General features: G+C 41.3%; 1 protein-coding gene across 2 annotated transcripts in view; it reads left to right on the forward strand.

Moving 5' to 3' along the window:
• Positions 1–2801: 2801 nt before the first annotated feature.
• The window catches only part of LOC120396423 (organic solute transporter subunit alpha-like), a 77665-nt gene continuing 56386 nt past the window's right edge, over positions 2802–24080 (forward strand). The window contains exon 1 of one of the 2 annotated variants that reach the window (XM_039521313.1): positions 2802–2835. The gene's annotated coding sequence lies outside the window, so the exon portion shown is untranslated. Of the gene's footprint in view, positions 2836–4574; positions 4622–24080 lie in introns of those variants that run through there. The other variant, XM_039521303.1, reaches the window with a different exon arrangement.

Genomic DNA, 24080 nt, shown 5'->3' on the forward strand with positions numbered 1-24080 from the left:
TCAACCGTAATAGCTTATTTAAACATTTATCTTACTGACTTTGTTGGTACTCACAGTGTCCATGTTAATGCAGTTTTGTTGTGAATTTTAAAAATATTTTAAATTTTCTCTTGCTAAAATTGTCAGACATGTACAAAATAACATGGAGAATTTTAATGTCAAGAATAATGTTATTAGGGCCAACCTACTTGTCTTATTTAGTGTATACAGAACTTGTGGCAAATTACAAACTTTCCATTTGAGCAGTTATATTTAATATTACTGAACAAAAAATACGTTTTGCATTTTTATTCAGGTTTCCTTTACAAAGGATCTCATTCCTCCCTTTATAATAAGTAAAAATGATGGGGGCATTTTTTCAATACGTATGCTTTTTGGAGTAAGAATTTATTCATAAGTATTATGTTTATTCTCTGTGCTTCTTTGTCTTTGAATGGTTATGTATCACAAAAGAGTTTTGGTTTTCTCAACTTCCTGCTGACTAACATTGGAAACATAAAATATAGCTCTTCCACTTACCTGGATAGGCTGCAACTTCGTGTGTGTACCCCCAAATTGAATATGATTATATGTATAACAACATGCAACAGCAGTATTCGGGTCAAATCACATTTTGCTGGGAATTATTTTAGTTTTATTCTAAAGTCCAACAGATGTCTCAGATAATTTTGCAAATGTATTATTTAGAGAGAGAACTTCAGGAAATAGTAGGAGCAGATGATTTTTAAGGAACAGAGATCCAATTTTAATGCAGATATCCTTAATAAAAATAAATTATAACAGAGGCAGAACTGTTTTTAAATAGAACATTTTCATGAACCATCAGCAGCTGTTCTAAGCTGCTGTTTATTAAATACTTAGTATCCAGAATTAACCCAGTTTTTCTAGTCTGTTTATAAACAAATGGGAGAGCATTACAATTGTATGTAATTTTACCACCTGAAGTCTATTACTAAGATAAAGCTGCAATGCAATATTGGTTACTAATTGCTGTATAAATGTGTAAGATATAAAGTCATGTATCTTGAGATGATAAAAGGTAAAACAAAACTGAATTGCTTAATTACAAGTCACGTATTAGGGCCTGATCCTGGAGTCTTTATTCAAATTCCCACTGAAATAAGTGGTTGATTGAGTAAGGATTGTAGGATCTGGCCCCAAATGACTATAGGATTAGACAGATTCTGCAAGCATTAATCCCACCAAGTAGCACTTACTGATAGTAGTTCCATTATCTGTAATAGGACTACTCACTGGGAGCAAGGGATGCAGAAGTTGGCGCTCAGGCCTTAATCAGACCCATAGTGAATGAGTTTTCCTCTTTCAGATGTTTGTGTCCTAAATCTTTACTATTTTGTTTTCTTATTGAGAACTGCAACTATCGCTCAGCCGGTCCATATGTTTTATTGTAAGTGTAAACACTTGAGTTTAACTTGGACTTGTCTTTTCAGGCAAGGCTAATGCTTTCTAATGCTGTTTTTCCCCATACTTTTTTGTGATGTCTGATTAATAGTGCCAGACGTACTGATCCAGTCCAACATTGGCTAATGTTGCTAATAATAAAGAGATCCTGATCATTTCACGTGTAACTGGGGAACAGACTCCTGTACCTGACTTCAATGGGAATCTATGTGGTCATAGCAGTCTGCCTGCAAGCTGTATATTGCAGGATCAGGTCCATAGTGTGTGAAAACTTGGTGCACATTTTCTATTGAAATATTGCAGAATGTCTTTGTTCAGATAGATTTTTCTCTCTAAGTGTTTTGCAAGTGGAAAGCTGAAAACTATAAATTCCACATAAATTCCCACCATATTATTGAGACGTTCCAGCCATTTTGAACCATATATTTTTAAATAAGCTGAAAGACAAAGAACACAAACACTTTACACACTTTATTTCTCTTATGTAGTCTGGAATCATACACACTTTTTTTAAAGCACAACACTGAAACCTTTTTTTTAAAGGAGTAATTAAAGGTTTGGTCAAGTGGATTTTGTAAAATGTATTTGTCTGTATAAAGAGAAAATGAAATTGTAGTTATTGTTAATGTACTGACATTAGTTACAGGCTAGTTTTAATTCTTAAATAATTTGAATAGCATATGCTATAAAATGGATGTTTCAGTTAAATGTTTTTAAAAGGTACAGATTTTTACAAGGACACAATATAAATTATTGTTCTGTAGAAATGCCCTGTTAAATATTGTATGTCCCTCCCTCTGTACACTTTGTAAAAAAGAAAAAACAAAATACATAGAATCATATAGGGATGTGTGACATTATTGTAATTGTGTACTTGATAATAACGTGGAAAAATAAAAATCAGAATATTTTCTTGTTAACGAACGTTTAGTTTACTTGGTTCCAGTACTAAGATAATATTACTTAATGATACACACTTTAGGTTTTTTTAAAATAATTTAGCCTAAATGTTTATTTTTATTCCCCCATTTCTCAACTTGTGTGCAGTACTGGATACAAAGAGTTTAAACGGTTTACATTTGTGAAGCAAATAGAATGACTAATGATCCTTCATTTGGGCATTTGATCATTTCTTATGCTTAGGTTACAGGTGCTTTGAGACCCTAAGAGGGCAGGTCCTCTGAGTTCACTTAACTTCTATTTCCATGTTGTTAAAACGATTAATTTCTATTAAACTGTTTTTAAAATGTCAGTCTCCTCCAACAAAGTGGTTAAGTACTAAGTGAAGTTCTACTACAATATCCAGACAACGGATAATTTTTATTTTGTTATTTTCCAGAAGGAACAGCATATGCAGCTATCATAATTAAACTAAATGGACCACACACAAATAACATCTAGATTACAGAGAAGGTAAGAAACATTTATCCACTGGGGGCCTAGAGAGAACATGTCTAATAATGAAAATGCCAAACACTTCAAACTAGTACCCTTTAACAGGACTCTTACTGATGGATGACTTTGTGTATGGGTGGGTTGATGGAGATCTAATCAATTGTCCTGGCCATTGCAGGAAGAAAAACTAAGACACCAAGAATATGGTTTAACTAGGCTGCAACCAGACATGCCAAACCTGTGAAAAAATGCAGAAATTGGCCTTGTTTGGCTTAATTGGCTTGTGAGTTGCTTGTTGGCGAGTTTTTGGCTTGTAGCTCGTTTGGCTTGTAGTTTTTTTTTTTTTTTTTTTTGGTCGGCTCCTGGCAAGCAGGGCCAAGGGGAGGTAAGCGGGGGAGAGAGTCAAGGGTGCACAGTGGCCCCACCACGATCCTAGACTGCATGCCAGGGGAATCTAGAGTGTTGGGGTTCTTAGAGATTGGCTTGTTTTGGCCTTGTTTTGAAATGGGATTAACTTGATCTTTGGCTTATTGTGAAATTTGGGGTGCTTATTTACCGTGTGAAAGTTGGCAACTGTGGCTCCAACTTTACTAAGTAACATATTTGGGAACTAGCCAGCAATAACCCATCCAACTCAGGTCATCCAGTGTAATCTCTACCACCTGTGATATGCTCTCCACCCTCTATTCCATTTGGTGAGTACCTTGGGGGAACTATTTGGGGATTTAGTGACCCCATTACCTTGGCCCCAACATCATTGCTGGGGCCCCATTGCCTTCCCCCTGTACTGGTGAGGGTTAATGAGGTGAGAAAAAGAGTTGTGTCACTATACCAGACATTAGGAGACCCAGCCCAATTCCCTAGCTTCTTTAGGAGATGCCTTCTAGTCTGCTTCCAATGCCAGTTTTCCAGGGAACTGGATCCTTATTGAATGAGTACATGCACTGGCATCTGTCACAAGGAGGTGCCAGCAATTTCCTTGGCTGCTTCCCGCCATGCAGACTGTTACCAATTCCTTCCTTAATAGCCACCAGAATCATACCCACTTCTCAGTTGGAGAAGCATACCACCTTTTCTTTGAATAACATGAAATTTTGTGATGGGAAATCTTTATCCTTACTCACTCATCTGATTTAGCTACTAGCTGATTTACCCCTCTCCTGGCCTTGTCCCCTCACAAAGGCCAGGTAGCTCCCCTTCCAGACCCTCTACTGTGGCATCTCTGGCCAGGTTACACTTACTCCTGGAAAAGGACTTGGCTCCACTCCCTAATCTTTGTCCTAATTCTTAACTCCACCCCTTTACCAAATCCCCGGATAGTTTCCCCCTCCCCCAGGTGTACACTGATCTAGTCACATGGCTTCTCCCAGCCCAGCAAGCATAAAAGGGGCATCTGCTAACCCCAGCTCATGCTCCTCCATTCAGGCCAACTCAGAGCTGCCTCACCATTGGGGCCCAGCTGTGAGCTTCCTGGGGAACTGGCAACCTACTTGCGGCTAAATGCACGATACTGTGCCCACATGTCTAGCCGCCAGCTCCTGGGATCCGTTCTCTTGAGCCTGAAGAAATAAACAGGAAGAACTTAGCACATTTATACCACTGAATTATTATTCCTGTCAGGAGATCTCTATACCCTTCTCTGCATTCAGATGCCACCTTCGATAGCCAGAAGCCATGGGACTCCCATTCCAAGCTGTGCTGTGGATGTAGTCACTCCAATCCTGAATGGATGGGATTCTAATTCACCAGGAGAACCTCAACAATATGTGCTCTTCTACATCATGAACTGGTTTCCTTTTCCAAGGTAACTTCCTGTGAAGAAAGAATGGCCTGACAAACAGGTTTCTGCACTATGCTAGTCTGTACTGCTTTGATTAGCCAATCCCAGCTCCCTTACTCTGGTAGTAGTATAATTCACTGTGGTCTTTTGACACTCAGGATAAGAGCCACAAACAAGACAGGCATTGCAACGTCTTTCTTTTAGGTGCTCTGCAGCCTACTAGAATCCAAAACCCTGAGTTAGGTGCCCAGGCTCCCCATACAAGGCATGGGGATAATTGGATGCCTAAGAATGGGATTCACAAAAGCCAATAAACTGAACAGCTAATAAGCTGGCCAATAAAAAAATCCTGAAGAAAGGAGCGTGACCTAAGCTCCAACCCTTAAAGAGAGTTAAGCGGACACTTTCTTCCACTTGTGATTCATAGTCATGTGCCTTCCTGGAGCCTCTGTCCTAATCACTGGGCTATGGGGCTTTCTTAGGTGGGGCTCCCTCAGTCTCTCCTGTTGAAGCTGTTTCACTTTGTATAAATAATTAAATAGTCAGTGGAACAGGTTGGAACTTGGGTTTCCCACCTCCATGGGGAGTGCCCCAACCCCTGGGCTATAGAGTCATTCTCATGCATGTTCTGGTCCAATGACTATGTAGTTGATAAAATTGGAACAGCTTCCCACAGGTGAGCAGTAGGAGCCCAGTATGGCCTAGTGGTTGGGACATAGAAAACCTAGGTTCAAGTCCCTGCTTCACACCAGGCCGAGGGGGATTTGAACCTGAGTTTCTCATAGCCTGCATGAGAGCTCTAAGCATTGGGTGATCATACATAAAGGGAGCAGTGACACCACCATCATTTTGTGTGGGGGCTCAATCTGGTAAGCATGCTCAGAGCATGCCTACCACATCAGCCAAGATAGGTGGGGCAAATGCCTACTTAGGCAGAAGCTAGGTGCTGGGCATCAGGACTGAGTTGGCTTGCATGCTCACCAGCAGAAATTTAGGCATCTATGGGGACTTGGAAACTGATGCACTTAGGGAATTTAGGTGCCTGTGGGGTTAGCTGCTAAAGTGGGGTTTTGAGGATCTAAATTTTGGATTTAGGTGCCTAAATCCTTCATGGCTCTAGCCCTCGGAGTCAGATCTCTTTCCCCCCATACAACCCCTTTGTAGACTCATAAACTTCCAAAATCTATCTGAATCCTCCCTTGCTGACCTTTAATTGCTGTGATAGAGACCATCCCTCCAATAGCCTAACAAAAACCCACTATCAGGCTTCTGGTAATTGGTATCTTTCTGTAAAGTGGGTTGTTCAATAAACAACCCAAAATACCATGTGATGCCAGCCCATGGTGTACCCACTATACCACAGCATATGGTATGCAGTTGGGAAATAAGTCAAAATCTGAAAGGGCACACACCTGCTCTCAAGCGGAGTTGAGTAAACTCCAGAATGAACCAGAATGTTCATGGGGCTAGTTGCTTTGCAGTGAAGTAAAACTGGTCACATGCCAAGGTTCTAGAGGCCTAGTTGGAACTGAATGGGCTCCTTGCTGGCTCCCAGCTGCAAATCTCAAGCTCTGCCCACCTCACACACTGAGGGTAGGTCTATACTTACTGCACTGGTCGACGCGGAGAGTTCGACTTCTCGGAGTTCGAACTATCGTGTCTAATCAAGACGCGATAGTTCGAACTCCCCACGCACTCCGGTCGACTCCGGAACTCCACCACCGCGAACGGCGGTGGCGGAGTCGACCTTGGAGCCGCGGACTTCGATCCCGCGGCGTCTGGACGGGTGAGTAGCCCGAACTAAGGTACTTCGACTTCAGCTACGCTATTCGCATAGCTGAAGTCGCGTACCTTAGTTCGACCCCCCCCGCCCCCCCTTAGTGTAGACCAGGCAGTTATCAACGTGGGCCACTGCTTGGTATTTCACTTCAGAATTGCCTATCTTGCTCCTAACCTTGCCCCTGCAGATAGCGAGTGACACTATGACAAGAAAGCACCTCAGAGAAGTATGTCTTTTACTAGCCTCTCTGATACAGTCAGCACTATGTGCTCTGGTGGACACCCCAGACTCAAAGCCAGCATCTGAATTAGGTTTCAGGTCCACTTCTGGCGTCCAATCTTCTCATCAAAAGAAATCCTACTGCACTGATTCAGAACGCAATCAATCCTCCATTCCTTGATTTGCCCTTAATAATAAATTGGGTCTGGCCATGGTAAGCCACTGCTAAAGCACAGCTTGGATTCTTTAGGATAGATCATATTTTGGGCATAGAGAAGTACTAGGACAGAATTATCTGTCACCTCCAGTATCCTCTCTGACAGTGATCAATAGCAGACACCTCAATGGAAAGCATGAAACTCCTGCAGTAAATCTAACTGCACAATACTACCGCCTAAGCAAAGATTTCTACTATGTTGCCATTCAGCAGCAGCTATCTATATCACAGCATATACCTTTTGAGGGAGCAGGGTCTAGTGATTTATAGGGATATTGATACTGAAGATGGCTCTTCACAGTTCTTGAGCCAAAAGTACCTCTCCCCTACTCCTGAGGTGTTCTTCAGTATGTTCCTGTTTTGTAGGCTTGGCTCATTTATTGGTGCTGAGGTAAATGTATCTGATCAAGATCTGTGGACATCTAGTGGGAGGAACTGACCACTATGACATGGTAATTAGTATCTGCTCACAGGACAACTGAATTTGGATTCCTCTAAAAAGAAAATCATCTGGCAGGAATAATGGAGTGGGGGAAGCAGTGGTGTTGAATTGCTAAGTTATGCAATATTCATTGGAAAGTGTGAGCCTAAAACTTCTCTAGAAATGAGCAGTTCTGCTACAAAACAGGATTATTCAGATTGCCTCACTTCCTGGTGGCTGTTGCACCTTTGACTTCTTAACGTAACTACAGCTGAGTTTGTGAGGGCCTAATGACATATTTGGAGGGAAACAGTTGACAGATTGTCTTCCTTCCTCTGGATCAAGTTGGAGAAAAGGAACAACTGCCTGCTTGGCACGTATGAGAGTTTCTATCACCATGAGTGAAAGAAGAAAAAGGCTAAAGTAAGACTCCCCTTTTTTACTAAAAACCTCTTCTCTTAACCTAGCTGCAGACACACTATACAGTCCACTGGTTTAGCTCTTAATTAGGGCTAAGTTTGGGCTGCAGAGAGGCATGTATCTCTGCAAACAATCCACAAACTGAGAGAAGATAGATGCTTGGCCATCCAAGTCATGTGAGAGGGGCCTGAGTGGATAGGTGTTCTGGAGGAGGACGAGAAGGAAGACCTGCCTTATAGCCTTCAGACTAGTGGATAGGTATTCAGGTACAGGATGTGAGAGACCCCTTGTGTGAGGCCCTGTTCCTCCTGAGTAGGACCAGAGATTTGAACAGGTTTTGGTCACTGTGATGGAATTCAGTTCATGCAATCCAGACCAGTAAGAAGTTGTGTCATCACTTGCCCTGCAGCCCTGGCTGCCTCACAATGCTTTGGTGTTTTAGCTCCCAGCCTGGGATGCTCACAACCAGCCACCAAGCATGTAGGTCACACTCTGAAGCAGAGGTGGATTAAGGTTTCCTGGGGCCCTGGGCCAGAGCAAGTGTGTGTGTGGGGGGGCTTCCCGGTGGGCCCCTCCCTATCCCTTCCACCTGTGGCTCCGCTCCTTCCACAAGTGGCTGTGCCCACGGCCCCATCCCTCTCTGCCCCCTTCCACCCAGGCCCCCCCGTTCTGCCCCCCACTGCAGCCCCACCACTGGAGAAGCTCTGTTCCCCTGCCGTGGCCCCAGGCCACAATGGGGAGTGAGAGCTCCCTCAGCACTGAGGCCGCAGCGATAACGAGAGCTTCTCTGGTCCTGGGGCCGCAGCAGGGATCCCAGGGCTGGGGCTTCCCCTACTGCCCCTCAGCTTCTGCCAAGGATGGGGTTGGGAGGGTGCCGGGGGCTTTCCCTGCCACCGTGCCTGGCACTGCTGTTGGGGAGCAGGGTCTGGGATTGTGGGGGTTCCCCCACCGCTGCACCTGGCATGCCCACCAGGGAATGGTGTTGGAGCAAGTGGGGGCTTCCCACACTGCTGCCCCTGGCAGGGGGCGGGGGCACTGGGGTTCCCCTGCTTCTGCACCAGGCTGCCATGTCCACCTGGTGCTGCTTCTCAGGAAGAGGGTCAGGGCATGGGCGCTTCCACTGTCCGCCCGGGTCTCTGAGGCCCCCAGTTGGCCAGGGCCCCTTGGCACGGGCCCTGTAGGCCCAGTGGCTAATCTGCCACTGCTCTGAAGTATCTGTGTGCTTAGCCTTGGTTCAGCAGCTCTGACCCCAGTAGCCTGTATATAGCCCCAAAGCCCTACTCTGGCTTCCACCAGCCTTAGTTACAACCAGCAAGGTGACCCCAACACACTTCCCATCCTGAACTTTCCCCAAATAGTGTACCCTACAATGTCCAGCCCTCTCCTGCACAGTCCAGAGAAACGCTGAAGTCCGTTTGTTCCTCTAAAGACAACCCAAGAGCTTGCCACATTAACTGGAGTTAATATTTACTTTAATTGAAACACAGCACTGGTGGTTGATTACTAGTAAACAAACATATTAACAATAGGTTAAGTGATTCCGAGTAAAAGGAATAAAGTTAGCAAGGGTTACAAGCAAATACAAGTGAAAATGTGCATCTAAAAGTCTAAAACTTAATCTAGCAAAGTACAGGCTTCATTCAAACTTGTTTCTCTCACCAATCTTCCTTCTTCCCAATCATGGCTGACTTTCCCTTTGTCAGGACCTTCCACAGAAGTACAAGGTGCTTGCTTAACTTTTCTTTGTAGGTGAAAGATCTCTCTGCCTAAGTAGGTTTCTCACCTATATTCAGCTCCCAGAAACGTCAAATCCCCTTTTTGGTTGAAGGACCCACCTTTCTCAGCTTGCAAGAACTTTATTCCCTTGTGTCTGTCTAGTGATGGATGCCAAAGATGTCTTCTGTGCTTGCTTATATCTTCCAAAGTTCAGTTACTTTGTTTCAAGAGGCAGGATGACTTCATGCTGTTTTTCCCTTCCTGGGGCTTCCATTGTTTTAATTCTACCATCCTTAATTTACATAGGGAGACAGCTGTGATGTTCCCTTTCTGCCTAGGCAGATTGAGCAGCCTAATATCAATAAGTATCCATAATGCCTTTTAGAGGGTTAATATATACCATTCATAATGACATTAATCACCAGCATCACGGGCTTTTGGAAAAGACCTCACTCTGCACAAACTGATAGTACAGCAATGTTATATACAATCAGTTGATTCAGTTGCTTATCACTAGTAAACCTTTGAAATGGATTCTTCTGCAAAATAAATCCCAGACCAAGCCCCTCTCCCCTGCTTGATGTAGATACCATGCTGTCTCTTCCCACACTGTTAGTGAGAGCTTTGCCTCTGCCCCTTGTGGCTTGATGGGTGTGTTTACGTGATACGTTTATAGATTCTCACTGTCTTTCAACATACTTTGGAAGTAACTCCCAGGTGGGCAAAACACATTCCTTTGTTTAGGGCAGATCTGTTTAAAACTCCCCTGACATACCTGGTTTACACACACTTAAGTTATAATTCTAACATATTTCCATAGCTTAATACCCATTGTGTACATACATCATGCAAGAATATTACCAATCAGTGAGTTGTTAGTTTTCAAGTGACACCTGACAAGGCACATTTTGTAAAAGATTGTTCCAGTAGTGTGTGGGGTGTGACTACAGGGAGCTTAGTGGCCTGGTCACCTATCTGGTGAGTGCCCTAAGCACTAGGCTATGGAGGATTCTGAGGTGTGTCTCCCTCAATCTCTCCTATTTAACTAGTTCCACTTTCATTAAATATTAATTGGGCCACAGCTAGAGTTAGAATGACTATAGCCTTGTGATTCAGGCACTTACCTGAGAGGTGGTAGATTCCTGTTCAGATACCAAGTCCTTATCAGGCAGGGGGGGCTTGAACTGGGGAGGGGTGGTGGTGATAGTGGTCCTGCATCCTGGGTTATTGTCCTAACCACTAGCCTAAGAGTTACAAAGGAACACAGACTCCTCCAGTTGTCTTTTGTGAACTAGCCTGAGGCACCTGATCGAGTAGGCATCCTTTGAGCATGCCCACAGGATCCAGCCCCCGTGCATGACTTAGTCAGCTGAACACCTATGAATCGCTCTGCGGCTTAAGTGGGACTTAGGTGTCCAGGCAGCAGTGAGGCAATAACTTAGGCACCAAGTGAGTTGAGCCAACAGCATTAGGAGCAGCGGAGTGGGAGTTTTGTGGATTGCAGTAGTGCCCAAAAATGGAAGTTAGGCACCCAAGCACCTGAGTGGATTGCACTCCTAGAATATAAAATTATTTCCGTTTAACCAGAAGGGCTTTTGCAGTACAGAGCCCTACGACACTATGCTGGGGGTCAGAAAGTTGATTAAGTACTGATGCAATGAGAAGAGTGCCATAAAGTATCACAATTTCTAGTAGCCAGTCCCCTGATCCCAGGGCTGAGGAAAATCATGTATCTAACTCCTAACCAGGCCTGATCCTTTTTCATTTGTGAAATCAAACCAGCGCACAGTACAGTGATTGGAGTTAGTGTTAACAGGATCAGCAGTAATACTAAATATACTTCTTTCTGTAGAAGAGGAGCTTGTGTTTAATGTTAAATATTTTTTCTCCTCAGAAATATATCAAAATGTTGTCAGTAAACACTTGTTTCAGAGGAAGTGCTTTCTTTAGAAACAAAGAATCTTTAACTCCATTAGCCAAAATCTTATGCATGGCTTGTGCAGTTTTGCCAAAAGCTGAATTATGAAATTCTGATCTCAGACAGGCTCATGTGGATTGTTTCTTAAAATAAATTAATGTACTCAAGTATGTGTAAACAATAATTATTTTATTAAGTAAGTGGAGGATGAAAGACCAAGGAAGGATCTTTAATTTAATTTAATCTGGTAGATTGCAGAAATCTGAAAGTCTTTTCCACTAGGTGGCAATATAGTATAAAAACACACACAAACAGCTATATAGTAGTTTTGTTTCTTAATAGGTAGATGGCATTAGTTTACCAACTGCCCCAGCCAAAAATACAGGCAGCGGATGATTTAATCTCTCTTTATTTAGAGGATCCAATGGAGCTGGTATTTGATACCCTGTTTGCTCAAGGATACTTATTTTTATGGTGTACTTCCTAGAGAGGCAGAAATTGCCAAAAGGCTAATTTCAAATATTTCTACTTTCCATCAAATGCTTTTAAATTTCATCTTTCTCTCTTTCTTGTCAGTGGACATGGTGCAGTGATTGGTATATTGAACTGTGATTCAGGAGACCTCTAATCTTGTGTCTGCCACAAACTTGCTGTGTGGCCTTGGCTAAATCATCTAAGTGCCCCGTGCCTCAGTTTCCCCATCTCTCTAAAAAGTGATAATACTAGGGCTGTCAAATGATAAATTAATCATGATTAATAAAATAGATTGTGATTAATCATGCAATTAAAACAATTGTGCTGTTAATAATAGAATACCATTTATTTAAATATTTGTGGATGTTTTCTATATTTTCAAATATATTGATTTCGGTTACAACACAGAATACAAAGTGTACAGTGTTCACTTTATATTTATTTTTTATTACAAATATTTGCACTGTAAAACAAAAGAAATAGTATTTTTCAATTCACCTAATACAAGTACTGTAGTGCAATCTCTTTATCATGAAAGTTGAACTTACAAATGTAGAATTATGTACAAAAAAAACTGCATTCAAAAATAAAACAATGTAAAACTTTAGAGCCTCCAAGTCCATTCAGTCCTACTTCAGCCAGTTGCTCAGACAAACAAGTTTGATTGTAATTTGCAGGAGATAATGCTGCCTGCGTCTTGTTTACAATGTCACCTGAAAGTAAGGTGTTCACATGGCACTGTTGTTGCCAGCATCACAAGATGTGTATCTGCCAGATGTGCTAAATATGCATATGTCCCTTCATGCTTCAACCATCATTCCTGAAGACATGCGTCCATGCTGATGATGGGTTTTGCTCAATAACGATCCAAAGCAGAGTGGACTGATGCATGTTCATTTTCATCATCTGAGTCCGAGGCCACCAGCAGAACCTGGTGGTTCAGGTTCTGTAGTTTCCATATCTGAATGTTGCTCTTTTAAGACTTCTGAAAGCATACTCCACAGCTTGTCCCTTGCAGATTTTGGATGGCACTTCAGATTCTTAAACCTTGGTTTGAGTGCTGTAGCTATCTTTAGAAATCTCACATTGGTACCTTCTTTGCTTTTGTCAAATTTGCTGTGAAAGTATTCTTAAAACAAACATGTGCTGGGTCATCAACCGAGATTGCTATAACATGAAATATATGGCAGAATGCAGGTAAAACAGAGCAGGAGACATACAATTCTCCTCCCAAGGAGTTCAGTCACAAATTTAATTAATGCATTTTTTTTTTAATGAGCATCGTCAGCGTGGAAGCATGTCCTCTGGAATGGTGGCCAAAGCATGAAGGGGCATATGAATGTTTAGCATATCTGGCACGTAAATACCTTGCAACACGAGCTACAAAAGTGCCATGTGAATGCCTGATTTCACTTTCAGGTGACACTGTAAATAAGAAGCGGGCAGCATTATCTCCCATAAATGTAAATAAACTTCTTTGTCTTGGCGATTGGCTGAACAAGAAGTAGGACTGAGTGGACTTGTAGGCTCTAAAGTTTTACATTGTTTTGTTTTTGAGTGCAGTTATGTAACCAAAAAAATCTATATTTGTAAGTTACACTTTCACAATAAAGAGATTGCATTACAGTACTTGTATGAATTGAATTGAAAAATACAATTTATTTTGTTTTTCATTTTTACAGTGCAAATATTTGTAATAAAAATAATATAAAGTGAGCACTTACACTTTGTATTCTGTGTTTTAATAGAAATCAATATATTTGAAAATGTAGAAAAAATCCAAAAATATTTAATAAATTTTAATTGTTATTCTATTGTTTCAGTGCGATTAATCGCAATTAATGTTTTTGAGTGAATTGTGTGCGTTAACTGTGATTAATCAACAGCCCTAGATAATACTTACCTATCTTGTAGAGGTAGAGCAGGAGAGGATTATTTGTGAAATGTTTTGAGATCCTTAGTTTAGAGGTATTGTATAGAAATCCAAAGAATTATTAAATTGGTATTTAAAATCAACACTCAGAAAAGAGGAATTATAATCACATCATGATGTGTTTAATTGGATGGAAGATTGGTCTCTGAAAGTGGGACTTTAGGCTATATGCGTCTTCTCACAAATCGTGGGCATCTCATAGGATATAACAACAGAATATTGTCATCATGTCATTAAAAGTTCATTCAGAGGGGTGCAGATCTGAAGCCCATCGGGTTGATTTAAAGCTGTCGGATTGAAGCACAAGCCAAGCCTGGTGATATATCAGGGTGTGGCCAACCTGTGGCTCTGGAGCCATGTGGCTCTTCAGAAGTTAATAGGCGGCTCCTTGTATAGGCACCGACTCCATGCTGGAGCTACAGGTGCCAACTTTCCAGTGTGCCAGGGGGTGCTCACTGCTCAACCCCTGGCTCTGCCACAGGCCCTGTCTGCACTCCACCCCTTCCTGCCCCCTTCCCTGAGCCTGCCATGCCCTCGCTCCTTCCCCCTCCCCCCAGAGCCTTCTGCATGCCACAAAACAGCTGATCGGGAGGGAGAGGGAGGCGCTGATGGGCAGGGCTGCCAGCTGGTGGGAGGTGCTGGGAGCGGGTTGGGGGAGCTGATGGGGAGGGCTGCCGACGTATTACGGTGGCTCTTTGGCAATATACATTGGTAAATTCTGGCTCCTTCTCAGGCTCAGATTGGCCACCCCTGTGATATATGAAAAGGTATTGAAGTGGGTGGGGGTGTGTGGAAACTGTGCGGTAGGGATCAATGTTATGCCTGGTTTTATTGAACACTTTTGTCATTGTCAGGGATCTGTCCTGAGAGATCATTTGGATCTTAATAGAAAAGTTTAACACCCCCCCCCCCCACTCCTCTCACTCAAAGGCACATGGTATGGGAAAAGTTAAAAACCAGAATAAAAGAAGTGTTGACTAATTGTGTTAGTTAGTTTCTGGAAGTCCAACGTAAGCCACCTAAGGCCTGTTTTTCAGAGGTGCTCCTTAGTGTGACAAATATAACATTTTTCCTGGAGAAATCTGATGGAATTAAGTTAAAACTTATTGAATTAAATAAGTATTTTAGGAGTCCATTGTATTGAACATGCAAATGCTTATATACTGTTGTGAGATGGTCTGGAACTTCTTTAGGAGGAAGGATGTGATTAATCAATCTCTGGAGGATATTAAGAACTTCAGTGGACTTTGGGGACAATACATGGGAGAAGTGGATTTCCTAGGAAATATTTGGGGGATGCGGGAAATGCAAACGATCTACCTGGAATTCATCCCTTTGAAACTGCACTTTGAGCAGAGACCCATTGGCTGATTATCTGTTCACAGGCTGTTCAAACATCCAAACTGGATAAGCCAGAGACTCCCAGAGTCATGGATTCTCATTCTGAGCAAAGAGAGTGATGAATCACAGGGAAAGCCCTGGGTGCGGTTTTGAAGGACTGCAGCTGCCAGTGCTCATGTTGGAGGGGTTGACGTCTGGTGAGCTTATTAGCATGCATGTAGGTTCCTTTATTGGTTTAATGGTTTCTCTGTAGTGCTTTAAGAATAAAATTCCTGCTTAGAATAATTAGGTGGTAACTTAAATGTGGGCAGTTACACTGTGATTAGTCTTTGAAAAGAAAGCAAGTCGGTCTGTTGAGGTAGACTGTCTTTTTCTGGGAATAACACAGTGAAGGCAAGGAACTGTTCAGCCTAGAGATACCTCGCTCAGAAGGAAGAGAGAAACAGGTCTCCACCTAGGAAAGGCAATGGCTGGGGAGCTGGAAGTCTCAGAGTAGGGTGCCCTGGCTGAACCACTAAAGGGGAATCCAGGTGCAGTTGCCCTGAACTGTGAGACTTAGGACTCACAGCTCCCTTTGGACAAAAGATATTCTGCAAGTTTATATTTGAAAGTTTCTGACTCCATCTTCCCTCAGGTAGGAGCAGTTACTGTTTGGTCAGTGAGGGCCACTTAGTGAACTGGGGAATCTGTGAGTAGTGCTGGCTGCAATCCCATGGTTTTCAGGAAATCCCTGTGGGGTAGAAGCCCCATTCACTGTTCTCTGAACCCTGCCTCGTCCTCATCAGGATAGGCTGTCTCTAGGCTACCTTATTCTCCAGTGACAGTGGTTCTATGCTACCTGCCTCCAAAGGGGAGAGAAGGATGGAGCAATCTTCAGCTGCCGGAACAGCCTGTGAGGCTGCTCTAAAGTACTCCGGGTCCCAGACTGGCACAGAACTGGCTCTAGGATCTGAGGACATGAAAGGCTCTTTTGTATCCCCTCTCTTTGTTGTGTCCAGCACTTACTGGGTGCAGATGAGAATTTTGTCCCATATGTCTTGCACTATGAGCCAAATTCTGCTCATCTCGCTCCCATGAATAGTCTTATTACAGCCAATGGGACTACTTGCATAAGGCAAATGTGTTTTTTGGCTCAAAATGTGTAATGTGCTGTGTAAATTTGGGGCACCATGTATTATTTTTATTAATATTTGAACAGCTGTACAGATCATAGTACAAGGACTGTTACCTTACACAAATATAGAATCATAGAATCATAGATCAGAAGGGACCAATATGATCATCTAGTCTGACCTCCTGCAAGATGCAGGCCACATTAGCCGATCTCCCCACTCCATTAGCAAGCGACCCCTGCCCCATGCTTCGGAGGAAGGCGAAAAACCTCCAGGGCCACAGCCAATCTACCCTGGAGGAAAATTCCTTCCCGACCCCAAATATGGCGGTCAGCTGAACCCCGAGCATGCGGGCAAGACTCTCCAGCCATACCCTCTGGAAAAAGGTTAAGAATAACATATCATTGACCCATTGTACTATTTACCAGTGTGTATCTCACAGTACCTGGTCTATTTAGGAAGAGATGATTGCAAGTTAACCTGGAAACTTATATGACCTTGTTGACAGATGGCTCAGCTCGTAGGAAATGTGGCAGTGTCATCCCCTAGATGCCCTAGTTATACTAGTGCTCAGAAAGAAGTGAATGAACACAAAGGAACATAAAATGCATCCAGAGTAGTAGTGAGGTATGATGCAGTGATGGAACCTTGGGCAAAACCCCCTCAACCAAATTCCAAGAGATTAGCATCTTAGAAATATCATTCATAATTCAGGGGGAAGGTTAGAAGTATCATAGATGATATTTAACTGAGCTCAGGTAAGCACACTGGGTAAAATCTGCCCACTCCATGGGCCATGGAAGTGAAAGATGACAGCAGAATATCAATCTGTGGAAAAACAAGTGCATGTCAATGCTCCCAGTTCACAAGTGCAAAGCTAGAACGGAATTACACGTTGCATCCATCGTACAGCCAACCGAGTTCATCACAGCTAATGTTATTACAGTGAATACCAAATGAATTAATAATGATTCATCACTTAATTTCCTTTTCACACTCCCTCCACCTTTTCCTTTAGCTTTAACAAACTGGGCTGGAGCCAACTGCAATGACAGTTTAGTAGTGACTTTAAGCACTATGTATGCTGCTATTGTGGCAATTTAAATTGTCACTTTCTATTAAAAGGTCTAACTCCAAATGGTTTTAGCTGAAAGCGTGCTGCACTGACAGTGCAATTAAACAACGAAACTCTTTTCTTGGGATGTCAGTGCAACCACATTTTAAATAAGGGTTCAGCAGCACCTCGCTAATTTAAACTACAGTATAGCTTTCGACTGAAGAATAATACCTGATCTGGGTCCTTTTTTCCCCATACTGTGTGACAGTTTCAATTATCACTGTAACAGACTTCAAGCAGGGAACGTGCCAAGGGGATCCAGCAGTCTTTGAAAGCCCCCTTTTCTTCAGTGCAAACGTAAATAGTGAAAATTCATTATCTCAAGATTTACCTGTAAAAAGATATTTTCCGTATTCCTACAGAGCTCTTCTTAATTGTATTCTCCCCTGTCCCCAGAACAGTTCATAATAACAATTTGTTATTTGGCATATATTTCATTTTGTATCTTTAGTTATATCTATTGCCTTTTAAATTTTAGAAATATGCCACATATGATACGTACTATGTATATTAATACTAATAATGTTCATGTATTAAGTACTTTTGATCTTAGGATCGTAAAGTGCTTTACAAGGAGTATTATTTTATAGGTGGCGGCATAGAGATTAAGCAACAATTCCAACGTCACACACCAAACCAGTGGCAAAGTGGAAAACAGAATCCAGGATTCCTAACTCCCACTCCCCTGCTCTAACAAACTTACTGTGCTTTGCCTTTTGGGGCAAGTGTATTTTAAGTTCGTCTGGTACAATCAGGGAAGAAATTTCACATGTGTTTATGTGTAAAGAATACGTTTAACAGCTTAAATGGTATACAAAATATTAATATTATCCATGACAATAAAAATAACATGTTTTATCAGCCTGGTTTATTTTCCTTACTCCTATAGCACAAATAGTGTGGAAAATATAGACATTTTTCTTAGATAGATACTACATATCAGAGAGAATCACACAATTGCAATCTTTGGTGTTTATGCCTTAAATTAGAAGTTGAAGAATATCTGAACAGCAGTAATGGTGGGTATTTTATTTTAATGGCCTTTAAGCTTTGCCAGTATATCTTGAGAGTCCCTTATGTCATGTCCAATATGCTTTCTCTGCAGTGTATTAGACTTGCTAGAGAGAAATGAGTCATAACATTTAAGCTCCCTCTGTTACATTCACAGTTGTTACAGTTATTGCTCTTAAGGACACAGATAGTCATCTCAAGATAAGTATCTATATGATGGTTATGGATGGGATTTTTACGTCTACACAATTACATTTCTAATCTCAGAGCACTCCACATTTGATCACTTTCCTGCTTTGAACAAATGTAGCAATGGAGATTGATTCATATCTCACCCTTACAAGAATAATATGCAAGGGACCAGGATCGAAATTCATTTTCTTTACAGAATTATGAACGTTTCTCTTCTGGTCATCCCATCTCAAAAAGATAAATTAGAATTGGAAAAGTACAGAGAAGGGAAGCAAAAATGATGAGGGATATGGAACAGCTTCCAGATGAGGAGAGATTAAAAAGATGGGGACTGTTCAGCTTGGAAAAGAGATGACAAAAAGGGGATATAATAGAGGACTATAAAATCATGAATGGTATAGACAAAATGAATAAGGAAGTGTTATTTACCCCTTCACATAACACAAGAACCAGAGGTTACCCAATGAAATTAATAGTCACCAGGTTTAAAAGAAACATAATGAAGTACTTCTTCACACAGCGCATAGTCAACCTGTGAAACTCATTGCCAGGGGTGCTGTGAAGGCCAAAAGTATAACTGGGTTCAAAAAAGAATTAGGTAAGTTCATAGAGGATAGCTCCATCAAGCCAAGATGACCAGGGATACAACCGCATGTTCTGGGTGTTCCTAAACCTTGACAGCCAGAAGCTGGCACTGGATGACAGAGGATAGATCATTCAGTAATTGCCCTGTGCCGTTCATTTCCTCTGAAGCATCTGGCTCCAGCCACTGTCAGAAGGCAGGATATTGGGCTAGATGGACCATTGGTCTGAACCAATATGGCCGTTCGTATGCTCCTATAATATATCTTGCTTTTTTTAAGGCTTTTGGCAGAGTCCCACAGGACATTCTCATAAGCAAACTAGGGAAATGTGATTAAGATAGGTGCTATAAAGTGGATGCACAACCTACTGAAAGAGTAGGTATCAATGGTTCACTGTCAAACTGGGAGGGTGTGTCTAGTGGTGTCCCACAGGGGTGAGTCCTGGGTCTAGTATTATTCAATATTTTCATTACTGACTTGCATAGTGGATGGAGTGGAGAGAATGATTATAAAATTTGCAGATGACACCAAGATGGGTGGGGTTGCTAGCACTTTGGAGGACACTATTAGAATTCAAAATCATGTTGACAAATTGGAGAATTGGTCTGAATCCAAGAAGATGAAATTCAATAACAGACAAGTGCAAAGTACTTCACTTAGGAAGGAAAAAAATCAAATACACAACTACAAAATAGGGAACAACTGGCAAGGTGGTAGTACTGCTCAAAAAGATCTGGGGTTATAGTGGATCAAAATTGAATATGAGTCAACAATGTGATTCAGCTGCAAAAAAGGCTAATATTCTGAGGTGTATTAACAGGAATGTCGTATGTAAACACAGGAGGTAATTGTAGTGCTCTACTTGGCACTGGTGAAGCTTCAGCTGGAGTACTGTGTGCAGTTCTGAGTGCCACACCATAGGAAAGATGTGAACAAATTGGAAAGAGGCCAGAGTAGAGCAACAAAAATGATAAAAGGTTTAGAAAACCTGACCCATGAGGAAAGGTAAAAAAACTGGGTATGTTAAGTCTTGAGAAAAGAAGATTGAAGGGAGGGGCTGATCACAATCTTCAAATATGTTAAGGGCTGCTAAAAAGAGGATGGCGATCAATTGTTCTCCACCTCCACTGAAGGTAGGACAAGAAGTAATGGGCATAATCTGCTGCAAGGGAGATTTGGGTAAATATTAGGAAAAATGTTCTAACTACAAGGGTAGTTAAGCTTTGGAATAGGCTTCCAAGGGAAGTTGTGGATTCCACGTCACTGGACGTTTTTAAAAACAGGTTGGATAAACATGTCAGGGATTGTCTAGGTTTTCTTGGTCCTCCCACAGTGCAGGGGGCTGGACTTGATGACTTCTCAAGGCCCCTTCAAGCCCTACATTTCTATTGTTCTGTATTTTTATTCTTATTGATTAGTATATATCTCAATATGGTTATATTTATATGCACATGTGCCTGTAGGCAAATGGATGGTTATTTGAATGATAGTGTATATATGGTATACAGGGATACACAGGCATGCAAAAGACTATACTGAGGCACTGTCAAGGTTCATAGATTCATAGTTTCCAAGGTCAAAAGGGACCATTGTGATCATCTAATCTGACCTTCTGTATAGCACAGGTCACAGAACTTCCCCCAAATAATTCCTAAAAGATCATTTAGAAAAACACTCAATCTTGATTGAAAAATGGTCAGAGAGAGAGAATCCACCATGACTCTTGGTAAGTTGTTCCAATGGTTGATTACTCTCACTGTTAATGTAGACCTTATTTCCAATCTGAATTTGTATAGCTTCACTTTCCAGCCATTGGATTGTGTCTACCTTTCTCTGGTAGACTGAAAAATAAGTATTCAATATTATTAAATATTTTTTCCTTATAGACTGTGAACTAGTCACCCCTTAATCCTCTCTTTATTAAGATAAATAGATAGACTCAAGGAGTTCAATCACTGCAAAGCATGTCTCACATTCTTGTGGCTCTTTGCTGAACCCTCTCCAATTTATCAATATCCTTCTTGAATTGTGGACATCAGAACTGGAGCCAGTATTCCAGAAGTGGTCTCACCAGTGCTACATACAGAGGTCTCCCTCCTACTGGAGATTCCCAAGTTTGTGCATCCCAAGATCGTATTAGCCCTTGTGGCCACAGCTCATGGTCAGCTGGTTAGCCACCATAACAGTTAAGCACTCAAAAGTTAAGATATTCCAATTTTATGGTTTAACATGCAAAATTATTTTTGTCTCCTTGTATATTACACTGTATGTGGTATGCTAGTCTTCAACTATGTGATCATGTATTATTTCTCTAACACAACACAATACAATACAATACAACTATTTGTGTTGTATGGGAGAGAACTGCCGTGGGGAGAGAGGAGAACAGGTATTGGAACTCCACCTTAACCTTAGCCGATGCTACCTGTGATCACTATGGCCCCAGTTCAGCAAGGTGCTTAAGCATGTGCCTAACTTCAAACGTGTCAGTAGAGCATCCCATTGACTTCCTTACAGAATCATGGACTATTATAGAACCTTTCATCTCTCAGGATCCCAAATCGCTCTGTGACCTTTGTATAATTTTATAATTATAAATAATAATTATATTCTACACTGAAATGCAGCCACTTCTGGGGTGAAAAACAACCTGAATATAGAATGCCTTATCCAATGAGAACTGCAGACAGCATGCAAATAGCTGCATCAAAACATCCCTGTTTTGGATTCAATCCCTCCCAGACCTGGAAGGAAAATCAGAGCAAGTTAATACAGGCTGAGGCTGTAATAAATTAATAATAATGTTAATAAGGCCTGATGCTGTATTTTGGGACAATATAACCCAAAGTTTTTAAACAGGGGATGCATTATACAATTTTTAAAAAAGAACAGGTTGAATAAATAAAGAAAAAATATTCCAACACTTTAAAATTTTTTTGCTTCTATGGCATTTTTTCTCAGTATTCCCAGCCCCAAGTGTTCAAAAACCATGACTCAGCACCTGCAACCAAATGATTTAAAAAAAATGGGTTCTTTTCATTTGCTGTCTGATTTTTGAATCTCATTACTTCAGGAACTTGGGCTTTAAGAAAAATGCCAAGTATCACAAGACTTCTGATAAGATCGTGAGAGCTGGTAATATGGTTTACTGTAATTATTCTATGCAATGGGTTTTATGGACAGGAATATTTTTAGCAACAGTAACTTCAAAGCAAATATTGAATAATATTTGTGGAAAGTAACTTTAGAATTTATGAAAGTATTTGCATTGGAAATCTGGCTATGAGAACTGTACTCATCCTGTCAGGAAACCAAAACATACCATGTGACCTGTATGTCCAATAAAAATACTATGTGATTCAAAATTTGCATCCCTGCTACTAATTGCTCATAATCTGCAAAGTGAGAATTAAATGCCAGTAAGTAAATATGAGAAAATTGTAAACTGCTTGCAGACAATTTGAGAACAGAAAAAAGACGCAAATACCATTCAGTAAATTATTGTCTCTCTAAATTATTCCCTTGGGTCTACATTTTTGAAGGCTAGATGTATAGCATATTATCCAACCATCAGAAAGAAGTGAGGCATGCTGGAAGAGCTGCGAGATTGGTGTGGACAGCTATGTGAAGCTGCCACATGGCTTGTCAAATGCAAGGAGAGGGGAAATGGGTGGCAGGAGGAGATAATATAAGTGGCTAGTGGAGGTAAATGAAAAATAAGGTGTTTGAGTAGTTGAGAGCTAATAGATGCTACCATGGGAACTAACAGACAAACAGCATGCTTGGGTCTGAGCTGTATCTCATCAGGCGCAAGTTAAACATGAAAACAATGGTTGATCCCATAGAATGAAAAGATTTTAATAAAATAAAGGATTAGGGAGCCACGACATTGGGAATATGAATGATGTGGGTAAAAAGCAGGCCCTTCCTTGCTGCATCTGAGCTGCAAGCTTTCTTGGGAAAAGTAATATAACTGTTAAAATGTCACTAACACACAATACATCTATTGTGTTTTTTTTTTCAAAGTATTTCTTTTCTCAGGAATTCTAATAGCAACAGACGAAGATGCTGCTGCTATAAATTTCACTGAAATTAGATGATGAGCTGTAGGAGGAATGCCTAACAGCTATTTTGAAAATGGTTCATGAAAATCAGAGCTGCCAACAGTACATTTTATAGCAGCTGAAAAGTATATTGAATGTAGGCCATACTTACACAATGGTGGACCCTATCCTGGGAAGCAGTGACTCTGAAAAAGAGTTGGGGGTTGTGGTGGATAATCAGCTGAACATGAGCTCCCAGTGTGATGTTGTGGCCAAAAGGGTGAATGTGTATATAAACAGGGAAATCTTCTATAGTAGTAGAGGGTGATTTTATCTCTGAATTTGGCACCAATGAGATCATTGCTAAAATATTGTGTTCCTTCCTGAATTGTGAACACCAGAACTGATGTTGATAAATTGGAGAGGATTCAAAGATGAGCCACAAGAATAATTAAAGGATTAGAAAACATGCCTTAGGGATAGACTCAGGGAGCTTAATCAATTTACCTTAAAGTGAAGATTAAGGGGTGACTAGATCACAGTCTGTAAGTATCTACATGGGAAACAAATATTTAATAGTGGCCTCTTCATTCTAGCATTGAAAAGTATAACACAGTCCAATGGCTGGAAGGTGAAGCTAGACAAAATCAGATTGCTGGAAGTAAGGCATAAGTTTTTAACAGTGACAGTAAGGAACCTTTGGAACAATTTACCAAGGGTCATGGTGGATTCTCCATCATTGACCATTTTTAAATGAAGATTGGATGTTTTTCTAAAAGATAGGAATTATTTTGAGGGAAGCTCTGTGACCTGTGTAATACAAGAGGTCCGATAGATGATCATAATGGTCTCTTCTGGCCTTGGAACCTACGGATCTATCAATTTCCTGCTGCCCAGGAGGAGATCTTGAACTGGACAAATTTGTCCTGGAAGTGAGACTAAAAGAAACACAGAAGTTTAATCATATCCAGTTCCAGGGTTAAGC

Source organism: Mauremys reevesii, linkage group 1 (assembly GCF_016161935.1).
Source record: "Mauremys reevesii isolate NIE-2019 linkage group 1, ASM1616193v1, whole genome shotgun sequence".
In the NCBI taxonomy this organism is placed as follows: Eukaryota; Metazoa; Chordata; order Testudines; family Geoemydidae; genus Mauremys; species Mauremys reevesii.